Here is a 14,073-nt window from a genome sequence, read left to right as displayed (position 1 = left end):
TTGTGACACTCTAGTCCATTCATATGCGCCCGCCCAAGAAGTCCGAGACCAATCAACCCTCTGGGATACTACCCAGCCACTGGGACACACTCCCTGTGGCCAATGCAATGTATGCTCCTTGACTAAAAGAACCAAAACCCTTGATCTTGGTCTTCACACCCCGTGGAGACAAAATTCATTGACCAATTGCAACTCCTCTAACGTCATCTATCTGATCACGTGCCCATGCGCAAAGAGGTACATTGGCATGACCACCCGCCCAATTAAGAAACGCATTCAGGAACATATGTCTTGCTTACGCACCAGGCGTGACAATGCTCCCATGGTGGAACATTTTTCCCGACACAATCACCATCCCAAGGATCGCCACTGGACGGTGATTGAGAAAGTCAAATGCCCCAGAAGAGGGGGTGATATGGTTAGCCTCTTGCTCAAAAGAGAACAAAAATGGGTTTTCCGTCTCAAAAAAGACTGAATTGGCCTGAATGAGAACATTCCGTGGCACTCATTGGCCCTGATCTCATGACCTCTGTGTGACACACTGTCATTTGCAGTATAATGTGTTAGGATCCCCTTTGACCCCATGCAAGGCACCATTTGGCTCTCAATTCCGTCTCTCCTCACTTGATGAACCACGGGACCCATTAACGTCTCCCTAGTGATTTCCTCTATACAACTACGAGATGGCACTCAGGCCGTTGTGCTAGCAGGACCCTCTATCACCCTTGAGGAATCTTCCCATTTAGTCCGGCATGTCCCACTCTTTGAGTGATCAGGTGCAATCTCTAACACTAGCTCTGTCCCTTTGCAGTCCTCTGCGACCTGTCCTCTAATTGGTCACTGCACCTAGACAGCACTTCATGGTCCTACCACAGCCTTGTGTGTGTGGACAGTCCCACATTGACTGCACACCCTGCAGGACATCCCCATGAATAGTCATAGGCAGTGCCCGTAGTGACTTATGTACCTTGGGTATTACACGTGAATTCAATGTGCTTTCGTTCCACATTGTTTTACTAACCCCACTCTTGTCTAACAGTGATGAAAAGGATTTTCCTCTATCTGGGGTCTGCGCGTCTTCTACTGCATCATTAGGCAGATTCCTCTACAACTGCCTGACCTCGCTGGGACCAGCCGCTCCTGCCTGGGAGTACTGCCTGACTTCCGGTCCAGGCGTTCTGCCTGACTTCCGGTCGAGGTGTTACAGCTGGCAACACATCTTGAATGGCGATGGGCCGCATCAGTTACACTGCATCCACGGCGAACGGCAGTACGCGTATCTTCATGGGTCCATTCTCCCTTGCAAGTAAGTGCCCACGGACCATCTTGGCCTTTGCAGCCCATTACGTGCTGAAGCCTATTTTAGCCAACACGCGTCTACGGACTTCTTCCTGACACATGCTAAGCTGCCACACCAGCAGACGCTGTTGCCTGCCTCATATTTAAACCAACTATTAGTCCATCTGTTGGTGGCCCTGCTTTGAGAACCTGCCTTTTGCTGATCCATTGCCTTGTGATTGCCAGTAATATAGCATACATGCTATTGTGATAAAACATATGTATATTATAATTTAACCACACATTAATTAATTATTTGTAAAATTCAAGTGTTATTTTAGGCCTTTGCTAAGGGTTTAAAGTCCGTTTTTGCCTCTTATTCTGTGAGGGAAGGTCGGATTTTTGTTCTGTCTTCTGCCTGTAATTCCTGATTACCTGCTGCTTCTTTCAATCCATTTAGAATTCGATTATTCGTGGGATGAGGGAACATTGCAGGGGGAAATCTTAACTTGGGTGCTATCTTTCCTAAATCAAAAAGTGCTCTTATTCAATTGTTATGTGTATATATTCTAGGAGAAGGGTAACCAAGTGTCTTGATTCCATTTTCATTGTGATTATCACCCCATTGGTGATTGCTGCCCCAAATTAAAAATTTCATGATTTCCTTAGAATTTAAAAAATAAATAAATATTGTATTTTCACCAACTGGCCTGGTTCATGGTCCATTGTGACCCAGGGTATTTGAAAAAGGGGGTGTGATACGAGTTGTGTACCATCTCAAATTGAATTTGCATAAAATAAAGAGAAAGGCATATCAATTGAGCGCTACATCCTAGGCTGACACCAAGGTGTGTGTCACTTGATTGAAATCCTTAAAAGTGGGTGGGTGGTCACTTATGGGTGGAGCTGAGGGTCAGCATTGCCGGGTTCTGGTGGCATTGGCAGCACAGCAAGCACACATGCAGTATGCAGTGGCAGGGTGATGCGTGTCTGTGTGGGGGCGGATGCTTGTACACTTGGCAGTAAAGGGTGCTGGTGCAGTGTTCAACATGCATTTCTGGCATGGGTCATTGTTAGAGGGCCAGGCTGTATGTCAATGACTGCGACCTGGGTGTTGATGCAGTGGTGGGAGCAGGGTGGCTAGGGCTGATGTTCATTAAATTGGGGTTATGTGTACTCACTGGCCTCTTTGAGTGTCCTGGCTCCAACCTCCGCAGTGCCAACCCCTTCAATCGACCCCATTTGCAGCACACTGCTGCACTTCACCTCCCAGGCAATGAGACATATTGGCGAGGAGGGACCACCACCTGTGCCCAACTCTGTCTCCGGTGGCAGAGGTCATCCCAGCGCTTGTGGCAATCTCGGACCGCATGTGCTATTGTCCCCACTGCTGACACCTTTTGTGCCACTTCTTCCCATATTGTTTTTTTGCGTAGCTGGGTTTGGCTGCTTTGGTCATTGGGGAGCAAGTCCCCTGCATGCAGGACAATGGTGCCTACGAGCATGTATAGCTCTTCCTCAGAGAAGCGTGGCTTGCGCTGCCCGGTCCCACGGACACGAGATGTCATGGTCCTTGAAGTGTTTTTGGTGTCAAGAAGGGTGGATGTCACCTGGGAGTTGCAGATTGCAATGGATTGTGTTTTTATAATGGCGGCCGGCCTGTTTGCACTTCTGGCGATCACTTTGCTTCCGGTCACAGTATTTGCGGTGACGCTGTTTCCGGTGCTGCTGGGTCTGGCATCGCTATGTGAAATCCGGGGCCACTGGTACCAAGGGCAACAGTCTTGGCAGTTTTGGCCACTTTACACAGTGTTTCCGTGATGTCGGTGCCACCGTTTCCGGCATGCCGGAATGCACGCGCCCGGCAACCCGTAATGTTCCTTTGTTTACGGAAGCACGGGTTGCCGGAAATGGTGGGATCAGCATCGCGGAAACTACGGATTCTTACCAGCAATCTTGTCATGACGCCCTTTGTCTAGACAGAGGAAGGAGTAGAGGGAACAGCAATGAGTAGGCACAAGCAGTAATTGAGTTTGCTGAGCATGAGAGTGGAGATTTGAGATTTCGAACAGCAAAGAGTAAGAAATGTATGGTTTTTTTAAATGTTGCTAGTAGATATGTTAGTATGAGCAACAGAGGTGATGATAGTAAGGAATTGTTGCAGTTGGTGGTCGCTTTCAAAAAGTACCCCAAGGTCGTGAACCTTGGGAGAGGTAGGAAGGTGGTCAGGTGCAAAGGAGATTGGAGAGGGGAGAGTAGATGGCGTAGGAAGTCGGGAGTGAGATGACTTCTATTATTTGGAAGATTTCAGCATGAGACAGCAGATAGCCACCCAAATTCCAGGATATTTTAAAGGAGTGACCTTCCAGGTTGGTGGCAAACCGGGCTAAAGCAGATTTGTGAAACCAAAGGTCTTGGAGAGTGAGGAGAGAGTAGTGGTTGACAGTGCTGAAAGTGGAATAGAGGTCCAACAGGATAGGTACAGATTTTATGTTATGTTAAAAGTTGTTATTACGTGCACTGTCGCCCCTTGCATGGTTCCTTGGTGCTGTGGTGGATCTATAAAGCAAGAGGGAAGGGGGTAAGTTAGCAGGACTGAGCAGGAGAAAAGAGCAAGCAAGCTGTGATGTGCTATTGGCAGCTTCAGTTTGGTTGACACTGTTATCTGAGCGTAGGTGTGTTTTTCGGTTGGTAGCCGTCATGTGCTGTTGTGCAAGGCTATGTGTGGTTTGTTTCATTGTGGTGTAGTGAAGTGCTTGTGGTTTGTTGTGCTGTAGAGGTATAGTTGTGTTTAGAGATGTATGCAGAAGGATGAGGTTTTTTAGTAGGGTTGATTTGTGGCAGTACCCAATCCTACACCGTCTGTTTTGATTGACTGTGGCCCATATCCTTTACCCAGTGATATATTCTGGTGTGCTACACTTACCCCTCCTATGTTGTGTGCATAAGAGTGTGTGTTCAATGGGCTATCTTCCCCTCTAGTATAATTTTGGTGTGCCTCAATTACCACCAGCACATGTTTCTCGAGGTTGGGATGTTATCCCTGTGCCCTCGTGTCCATCAGTTCCGAGATCAGTGGGCCTCTCGCTCCCCCGCTTTTTAATCTAAGGCTCTCTATCAGTGGTTCATTTAAATCGGTCCCATCTCTTTCTCCTGTTTCCAGTTTGACCCTCTATCGGAAGGGGACACGCAGGGCGTGGCCAGAGTCCATGCAGTGAGGCTGTGCCTGGCGTGAGCTCTCCCTTCGATCCTTTGATCCTTTCACTGATCCTTCCTGCGGTGCTCTATTACTATATTTGACCCGAATTCCTGGCTACCCACTAACTATCCCCTGCAGCCACCCCAGCAACGTTAGTCTGATGTGGATCGCTGCGCATAGGGAAGAGAACGACCAAGGTTTCCCCAGCACTCTTGCGGGTATCGATATGGCTGCCACGCTGGCTCGTGTGGTGAAAGATTAGCCAGGGACCTGGAAAGGTGATCCTGACTGGCTCTGCCCCACATAACAACTGCGGGGACAGGATTGACAAGATTGGCAATGGGGGGGGACCCAGCGACTGCTGGTGGATGGGGCGGTGAGGCGGCGGGGACTATACTGCCCGAGCCACCCGCCTGCCTGGAGAAGATGCTGGTTCGCAGCTGGGGACAAACTTTGAATTTCCGCACAAGCTCTGTGTGCACAGTAACACATGAAGTTACACGATAGAGGGGAAGACAACACAGCTGCCCACTGTGTGGTATCTCTGACATCCCCATTACACTTGGCGCAGTAGGTACCGACCTGTGGTGGGTAGTTAGCCTGACACCCCGATGGCACGAAGAGGCATTGCGGGTGTGGGTGAGCCTGAGCAGTTTAAGGCTGTTGGGTGGAGCTATGGCCCTATTGTTGAGGGTGAACTGGTGACCTTGTAGGTCCTTTGTTCTTTGTTTGGTTGGTTAAGGCTTATATCCGAGACTCTGATCACTGAAGAGAGGTGTCGTGTTCATAGAGATGCTATACTTTTATTGCAGCTTGTTTGGGTGTGGGGGGTCCGATGAGGTTATGGTATCCAAAATGTTAAAAATACATGGGAAATGGGGGAGAGCCTTGAAGGGGGAGTTGCCTTTGATATGGTATGTTAGGGGACATGTTGGTGGGGTTCCATGTCATTTCATTGTGGGATGTTTTTTCACAGGTTTTTTACCACATATTTTTTTACGAAAAAACTCAGATTTTTTATTTTTTTATTTTCAGGGGTTACCCCCACCCAAAACCCCCATCCCCTTTAATTTTTTTTATATTCCCGTACACCTATACCCAATTTATATATTTTCCTAACCCCCCAAAAAAATTCAATCAGTTTTTTAGGCAAAATATCTGCGGTAAAAAACCCAGTGAAAAAAACATCCCGCAATGAAAGGACGTCGTACCGTTGGTGGAGTGGGGTGATGGGGGCTAGGGGCAGCAAGGGTTCATGCCTGGAGGGATGATTGCTTTATGGAGCAGCGAGATCAATTGCCGTAATGAGCTGCTTGAAGCTGAAGTCGGGGAGGATGAGGCACCACTGGAATGGAGCAACTTAGAATATTAACATGGAACACTAGGGGAATGGGCTCATACTTACGCAGGAACCGAGTGAAATCATTCCTGCATAGAAAGCATGTTTGTACTGCATTACTGCAAGAAACGTATATACTACCTGCTGAACAGGAATCAATGTTGGCTAGATGGGGGGCATGGGATATGGCTCTGCCTACTCCAAGTTCACTAGAGGCGTTCTGGTATGGATAGACCCAGAGGTCCCTTTCCGGCTCCTCAAGGTGGAAACTGACAGGGAAGCTAGATATGTAATTGTGCATGGCTATTTGAACTCTCATGAAATAGGCATAGTGAACACCTACTGCCCTAATCACGCTATCCCTGCCTTTCCCTGCTCCCTGAGTGGTAAATTAGCCCATAGAAGAAACTCCCTGTTTCTCTGGGGAGGGGAATTTAATTGCTATATGAACCTAACACTGGACAGGTCAGACTCAAGGTGTGCCGGATCACTGCAGGCTTCTGCAGCCCTTAATGGTATAACGACAGAATTGCCATTGATTGATGTTTGGAGGGGGCAAAACATGGACAGACGGGAATACTCATTCTACTCAGCCACCCATAATCTATACAACAGGATTGACTACCTCTTTATACACCTTGCACATTTGTCAAGGGCTGGGTACCTAGGGCACACCGTTCCAGTGCACTCCCCGCTTCTGGTGTGTTGGGACATTCAGGGGCCAAGACCACATGTCCCGAAATGGCGCATGCCAACAGGAATGCTACATGATGAGATATTTAGAGGTCAACTGGGGGAAGCCCTAACTGTTTTTCTGGAGAATAATGTCAGAAGCGTTCATAGCCAGGGAATCGGTGGTGGTGGTGGTGATCAGAGGGGAAGTCATAGCTAAGGCTGGAGGCATGAGAAAAACACTGAGAAACAGCCTGGTGACTTTGGAAGACAAGATCTGAGTCATTGAGTCGAGGGTAGACATGGACACTTGTCGAAGCAGAACTCTTTTTACTCTAAACCCAGTGCACAGAGCATAGGAGAAACTTCGAGATTTTGAGTACCCAACTTTTACAAAGCGTATGTACAACGAGGGTGACAAGTCTGGGAAATGACTGACATGACTACGTAGAGCAGAACGACCCCGGCGGTCTATTACATTGATTCAAGATGAATGTGGGGAATCATGGCAATCACAGGCTGAGATTAATGACACTTTTCACACGTTTTACAGCACATTATATAAACATGAAGTGCAGGTGGCCCCTGAGTACCTGAACTCTGCTTTCTCCCAGATTCAACTGCCCATGTTGACTGCTGAACAAGAGACCTCTCTGGAGACCTCTCTGGAACTCCCTCGAACTGAAGAGGAGCTGAGGGGTGCGACCTCATCCTTGTCTAATGGGAAGACCCCTGGCAGTGATGGACTCCCTGCACAGTTCTACAAAAAGTATGCCTCCACTCTAGCCCCCACTCTATTACCTGTATATGGCGCGGCATACAACCGCGGCTTACTCCCCACTAGCATGCATGAGATGTGTATACTCCCAATACCTAAGCCTGGGAAACCTCCAGACGGGTGTGACTCGCATCGACCCCTTGCCATGTTGAACCAAGATGTAAAGATATTGATTGCAGTATTAGCGACGACACTCCAAAAAGTGGTTGTTATATTAGTGCATGAAGTCCAGACGGTATTTATCCCTGGGAGGAGCACATCCATGAACTTTCACCGCCTACAACATGTGGTAGGTCTCATTAATCTTTCAGACAGCGCATATGTGGTGCATCCCTTGATGCCATAAAGACGTTTTTGGGAGTGGATGTGGGAGGTGTTGCAGAGGGGAAGGCTTCATACGTGGGGTCAGGTTGCTGTATACATGACCAATGGCTAGGGTTAGAACTGGGAGACATATATCGGACGCATGGGATATACAAAGGGGTGCGCAACAAGGTTGCCCTCTATCGCCCATGCTTTATATATTGGTGCTGGAACAGGTAGAGGCTTTCCTCTGCCAGGAATTTCCTGAGGCTGGGAATACAATGGGTGGGACTACACACTTGATCTCCTTGTATGCAGACAACATCCTTTTATATTTATGCGAGTCAGACCATGATTAGCCCATCATCCTAGATAGATTATCCGTGACCACGTTTAGCAGGCAGAAATCTTGCCTTTTTCCATTGGCGGGGCCACAGCAATATGATGTAAGAGACTTGACCGATCTGGGGATATGCTGGGAGACTATTTTGTTTAAATACCTGGGGATTCATACAGCACATGCACCTGAGCATATGCATATTAAAAATATAGTGAAGGCATTGGAAGGGGTGCAGAGATCCGTGTCATTCTGGGGTAAACTCCTGCTATCTCTACTGGGTAGAGTGTCCGTGGTGAAGATGATAACGCTACCACGTTTTCTTTATTGTTTTGCCAATGTGCATCACTTCATCACAGAGCCATTTTTTCCCCAATCGGATACCCTGATAAGAGAGTTCCTATGGGAACAAAGCCCCATAGAATCGCCCTGGATACATTGAGATTGGCATATGAAGATGGGGGTGTGCAACTCCCGCGTCTTGAACTTCATTATCTAGCGGCACAATTACAGTATGTGGCGTGTGGGCTATCAGATGAACTCAACACAGAGACTAAGCTACTCAAAGACATGCTGCCTCCAGCAGTACCCAAGGAAGCTTTATGGGTAGCGGAATGCTGCATAAATCATATGTCCCTGCTGATTACAATAGGAAGAAAGATTTGGGTGAGAACACAAAAAATACTCCACAACCCCTACTCCCCACATGTGCCGTTGGCAGCAAACACATGCTCGGTTGGGAATGAGATAGCAGTAACAAGGATCTGGGAGGCGGTTGGGCTTGCCACATGGGGATATATATACAGAGATGATAGGTTCAGTGACCTGGAGGAGTTAATGCAATCATTGGGCTTGCCCAGAGGCCAGTTCCTACATTATCGGAGACTAGTGTCCTTGGCGAAAAAGAAATCGGAAGGCTGGCCGGAGGAGCCGGAACCTAATGTGCTATTAACGTTAATGTATGACTTAGAGGATGGCTGGCGTCCGGTGTCCCGACTATATAAATGCCTGTTGGGAACAACTAGTGTGTGGAATGAGCGACTGAAACTACATAGGGCGAATGATTTGGGAATTGAACTGAGTGATGCTAAGTGGGACATGGTTCTGGTTTTCATTAAAAAGGTCTCCCGCAATATGAGATTTAATTTATTGCAACTGAACGTGCTCCATATTATATGATAGGATATGATATGGCATTTATAACGCGCCTATACACAAGTGTTTCAAGGCGCAATGAGGCAAGGAAGGGGGAACAAAGGGAGGACAGACAACGATCCTACTAGGCCTGGTGTCATTCAGATCGCAGAAGTTCATGGGATGGGGGAAGGGAAAGTGCAGGGGGAGAACATACATGACGCCTGGACGAATAGCCAGATTTAATCCTGATGAATTCACTACTTGTCCGTGGTGCCATGTTGACCCTGCAGATATTATCCATATCATTTGGCACTGCGCACAGGTGAAAACGTTCTGGCAGCAGATACAGCTGGCATGTGAGAAGGCTGGAATTGTACATTATAGATGCGACCCGGCGGAATGCCTGCTAGGAATTTATCATAGGCCAGAGAAACAGAAACATGTGTTGAAACTAATGGATTTAGTATATATTCTTGCTAAAGGGTGCATAGCCTTGGCTTGGAAGCAAAAAGGGGGACCACAAGTCTCCCTGTGGTACAAAGACTTTCTGAGATGGAGTGCAGCAGAGACCACTGCCTGGCAAAGGGCATTCAAAATAAGACTGGGAGAACCAACAGACAACACAGAGGCAAGGAAGGCCCTTCTCCGAGCACTGTCTCATCCATCGGATGACAAACCCCTGTGAACAACCGTTTTTATGAACATCTTTTAGTAGCTGTAAACCCCCTCAGTTATACACATGGTTAATATACTCCATGGCCGCCTGCCCCCCTTCCCCTGGACATCTGGGGCAACCTGAAAATTGAACTGACTTCTAGCTAAAAGCCTGGCATGCAGGTGTGCTCTTCCCGTGCCCCCCCCCCTTCATGGCCCCTTTCCCCACCACTCCCCCCGCCCATCGTTGATAGTGCTGAAAACCTTAGGACACCTGAAAGTTAACTGTTTATTTGGAATAGTTGAAGAAGGGTCATACATTGATACTTCATAATGTGTGTAACTGATCTTGAACTTGGCAATTATTGAAGCATTGACTGTGTCACACTGCTATGCCACATGTATGAATACAATAAAACCATTTATATTTAAACTATAGGAAGGGGCCACCTAAGTCTACTTCCCATTCCGACTACTCTCTTCTTCCGTGCACTCCACTCGGTCCGGCTTACTCCTCAGTCCTTCTCTGGTGTGGGTTTATTTCATTGTGAGTGAGTGTTGTTCACTCGTTTTAGTCCCATTCAGAGTTGAAAAGCCAGGTTTTCAGAGGTTTTCTGAATTTTAGGTGGTCCTTCATAGTTTGTATTTCTCTGGGGAGGGAGTTTCAAAGTTTTACGGCTAAAATGGAGAAAAGATGATCCACCCAGTTTTGTTCTCATGCACGGTTTAGGTTCTAGGCGGATGTTCGTTGCTGAATCTGAGTGTTCTAGTCGGCTGGTAGATGGTGATTTTCTTTGGTATGAATTCCGCTCCCAGGCCGTGGATTGCTATGTGTGTTATGCACATAGTTCTGAAGGTGATTCATTTTTTGACTGGGAGCCAATGTAGCAGCCTTAGCGCTGGAGAAATGTGGTCCTTTTGTGAGAGTTTGAGGAAAGGTTTGGCAGCTGCGTTCTGTATATGTTGCAGTTTCTTCAGTAAATAGTCTGGCATTCTGAGGTATAAGCAAGCAGTTGGCATAGTCTATCCTGGACTTGAAGAGGGAGAGAATGGTCAGTGTTTTGTGCGTGAGGCATGGTAAAATCATTTTGATCATGTGTAGATGGAAGAAGCATTTCTTAATTATCACGTTTACTTGTGGTTCTAGGGTTAGCTTGTTGTCCATTAGGATTCCAAGGTATTTTGACAACTTCAGATGGTGTTGGTGCTATTCCCAGTTCTGTGGGCCATGGGATGTACTAGTTGCTCCCTTGCTGGTTGGATATAATCAGGATTTCTATCTTGTCCAGGTTGAGTTTGAGGTTGTTAGTGTTCATCCATTGGTAGAGTTCTTTCAGACAGTCTATTAGAATTGTGTGTTCCTCTTTTTTTCGTTGACGGTTTTGTAGATGATTTGGGTATCATCTGCGTAGCTCTAGCAGATGAAGCTGTGTCTTTTGATGTGGTTGATTAGTGACATCATATAGATGTTGAAGAGGAGTGGGGATAACAAGGATCCTTGTGTTTCTATTGTTCCAGACAAGAAAAATGTAACCCAGAGCAGCGCTATGTCGGTTACCCCTCTTTCTTCTACTATGTTGAGGATTTTGTGGTTGACTGTCAAATGCTGCAGAGAGGTCGAGTAGTATCAGTGCCAAATTCGTGTTGGAGTCTGCACTGGTTTTTAAGTCATCCCATATAGAGAGAAGTGCCGTCTCAGTCCCTCTCATGGGTCTGAAGCCAACTTGTTCCTGGTCCAGTAGTTGGTTATTTTCTACGTATTCCACTGTTTGTTCGTAGACATAGGTATCTAGTAGTTTTGCTGGATAGGGAATGTTTGAGATCGGTCTGTAGTTTGAGAGGTCTTTTACATCGCCTGTTGTGTCTTTGAGGAGTGGTTTGATGTAGGCAGATTTGAATGCCTACGGTACTCTCCCCATTGAGAGTGATAGGTTGATGAGGTTTAGGTAGTATTCCGAAGGTGTAATCTGTGTATGGCTTGATTTATAGATGTCTGGTGAGCAGGGGTCTATTGGGGATCCTGCCTTGTTGCTTTTTTTTCACCAGTTTGAGGAGTTTTTCTCTTAACATTTGGGCAAGGCTGTTCAGCCTGTTCTGTGGTCCCGGGATAGGTAGGGAAGGGTGCATGGTCTGGTCGATTGGTGTAACGCTCACCTGATTCCCGTAGAGGCGCCGGTCTTGACTGGGCGTATACCGTATCTTCAAAGGTGATGTGAAACACACGGCTGGCTCTTTGGGCTGGACCTCTGTGCACTGTATGTCTGGCTCGAAGGGTAAGATGTCTTAGGTAAGTGAACGCCGTGCTCTCCATCTGCCTCGAGGCAGGGTGCTGTAACCAGTTTCTTCACTGGATAAGGGGAGCAGGCCTCTTGACTTCAGAGGACTGCTGTCCGTCGTTTACTGCACGAATGGTAAGTTTCGAGTAATTCTAATGTCTTTAAAGTCTTTAGTAATGATGTCTCTTGTTTTGCAGGGTTCCGGCGATGGCGGATGGCGGGCTGAAGTGAGTTGAAGATGGAGCCCGTGTGATGAATAGAAGCGCCTGGAAGCACGTAAGTAAGCGCTTGTTGCCTGCTTCACGATGCGCTCTAACTGTCTTTTTATTTTGCAGGTACAAGTTCGGGGCGGCTGCAGGGTGCCTGAATACCCACTGGGTTAGATGTGGAAAGGAGTAATGGCACGTGAGTATTAAAGTTCCCCAATGTCTTTAAACGCACCTTGTTTTGTCTTTCAGATGCGGGATGCAGCGCCGAAGGCCTCCGGAGCGTGCGAAGAGTTGGTAAGCTTTTGTCTTTCAGATGCCGGAATGCAGTGTGAAGAACTCCGGAGCGCACGAAGAGTAGGTAAGCCTTTGTCTTTCAGATGCCGGAATGCAGCGCGAGGCGTTGGTGACAGCCGATGGACCAGGTAAGTGAAGAGCTGTCACTGAAGACCGTAATGCTAACCTGTTCTTTCTTGTCTTTATAGGTGTTGCTGAAGACTGGATTCAGAATGGTAAGCCTTTCTCCTTAGGCCCAGGATCAGATGCAGAAGACACGATGAGCGTTCTGCTGCTGAGGATGCAGAATAACGCAAAGCAAGATTCATCCATCGGATGTGGTTTAAATAGCCCCCTGTAGTGCTTAGGTGTCTCCTTCCACAGCCACGCCTAGGTAAGAAAAGAGTTCCTGCTTTCCAGAAGAGTTTCAGTGTTCTGAATCTAGGGAGTGGCTCCTGCCCCACCCAACAGGAAAAGTAGTTCCAAACAGAAGAGGATCAGAGACTCAACTGGCAGGCAAGTAAGCAGCATGGTCTGCTGCAGGTAAGTCCACCCAAGCATTATGAGCCCGGCACTTCCAGCGCTGGGACTGGGCATATTTATGAGCCTGGTGCCACTGGCACCAGGACTGGGTCCAAAAGGTCCCAATTGGGACTGGTTGGCACTCGGAACCTGGGTTATGGATCTGCTTCCAAGGGAGTTGGGAAAACCCTGACCTTTTGGAAGCAGAGATCATGACAATTGGTCTACTTTGTATGATCCAATGTATGCTGGTGATATTATTCCTAAATCGATCTGGGAGATCATTGCGTTGTTTTTGTGAAGGCACAAGGGTGTTTTTGCATACAGGGGGATTTCTTTCCTCGTTTATGATGATGAATAGTTATTTCTGAGTGTTGGTGGCTTTTGTGATCCAGTTGTCATACTATTTCTTTTTTGCTTTAAGGATTTCCTTTTTGTATGCTCGGATTTGTTTTTGATAAATTATTCTTTTGTCTTGGTTGTAGTTTTTCCTCTGTTCTTGCTCTAGTTTCGTGTTTTTTTTCATTGTGTTGAGTTGGGATGTGAACCATCTCCCCACTGCGGAGATGGCACCACTTTCTAGTCTCCTCTGCCAAACTGGCTTATGTACAAGCATGCAACAACTACCAGAGTTCTATTAAACGCCAAAGCACAGCATTTCGCTGACCGTATCTTGAGTGCTACCTGCTCTTCTAAAGAGCTATTTCGGGTGGCCAAGGAACTGACCACTCCTGTCCATCCCCCCCTGCTACTCTGCATACGCAAGCACATTACGACTGCATTGCATGCTTCTTTAAAGAAAAAAAATCGGTAAAATCCGTGAACAGATATGCACTGAAAGACCCACTCTTGCTGACTCCTCTGATGTCCTTCCTTACCCTGTTGTGCACTCCTCCAATGTTTTCAATTTCATGACAGTGACAGATACTATGGTCTCTGCTGCTTTACATATGCTAAAATTTGCTTCCCCCACTGACCCAATCCCACTTCGTATCCTTCAAACTCTTCTCACAAACTTGTCCCTCTATTCACGTAAGCTCTTCAATACTCTTTTTCTAATGGATATATTCCTGACTCGCTTAAACACGTTGCAATT

General features: G+C 47.1%; 1 long non-coding RNA gene across 1 annotated transcript in view; it reads left to right on the top strand.

The window, feature by feature from the left end:
• Positions 1–1,195: 1,195 nt before the first annotated feature.
• Positions 1,196–14,073, top strand: part of LOC138527584 (uncharacterized) — a 109,136-nt gene continuing 96,258 nt past the window's right edge. Inside the window, exon 1 of the long non-coding RNA XR_011283953.1 lies at positions 1,196–1,306. This is a non-coding gene — a long non-coding RNA (uncharacterized lncRNA). The remainder of the gene's footprint in view (positions 1,307–14,073) is intronic.

The sequence above is a fragment of the Ambystoma mexicanum genome, chromosome 14, assembly GCF_040938575.1.
Source record: "Ambystoma mexicanum isolate Mex_15411 chromosome 14, UKY_AmexF1_1, whole genome shotgun sequence".
Lineage (NCBI taxonomy): Eukaryota > Metazoa > Chordata > Amphibia > Caudata > Ambystomatidae > Ambystoma > Ambystoma mexicanum.
This window is presented reverse-complemented; position numbering and strand designations above follow the sequence as displayed.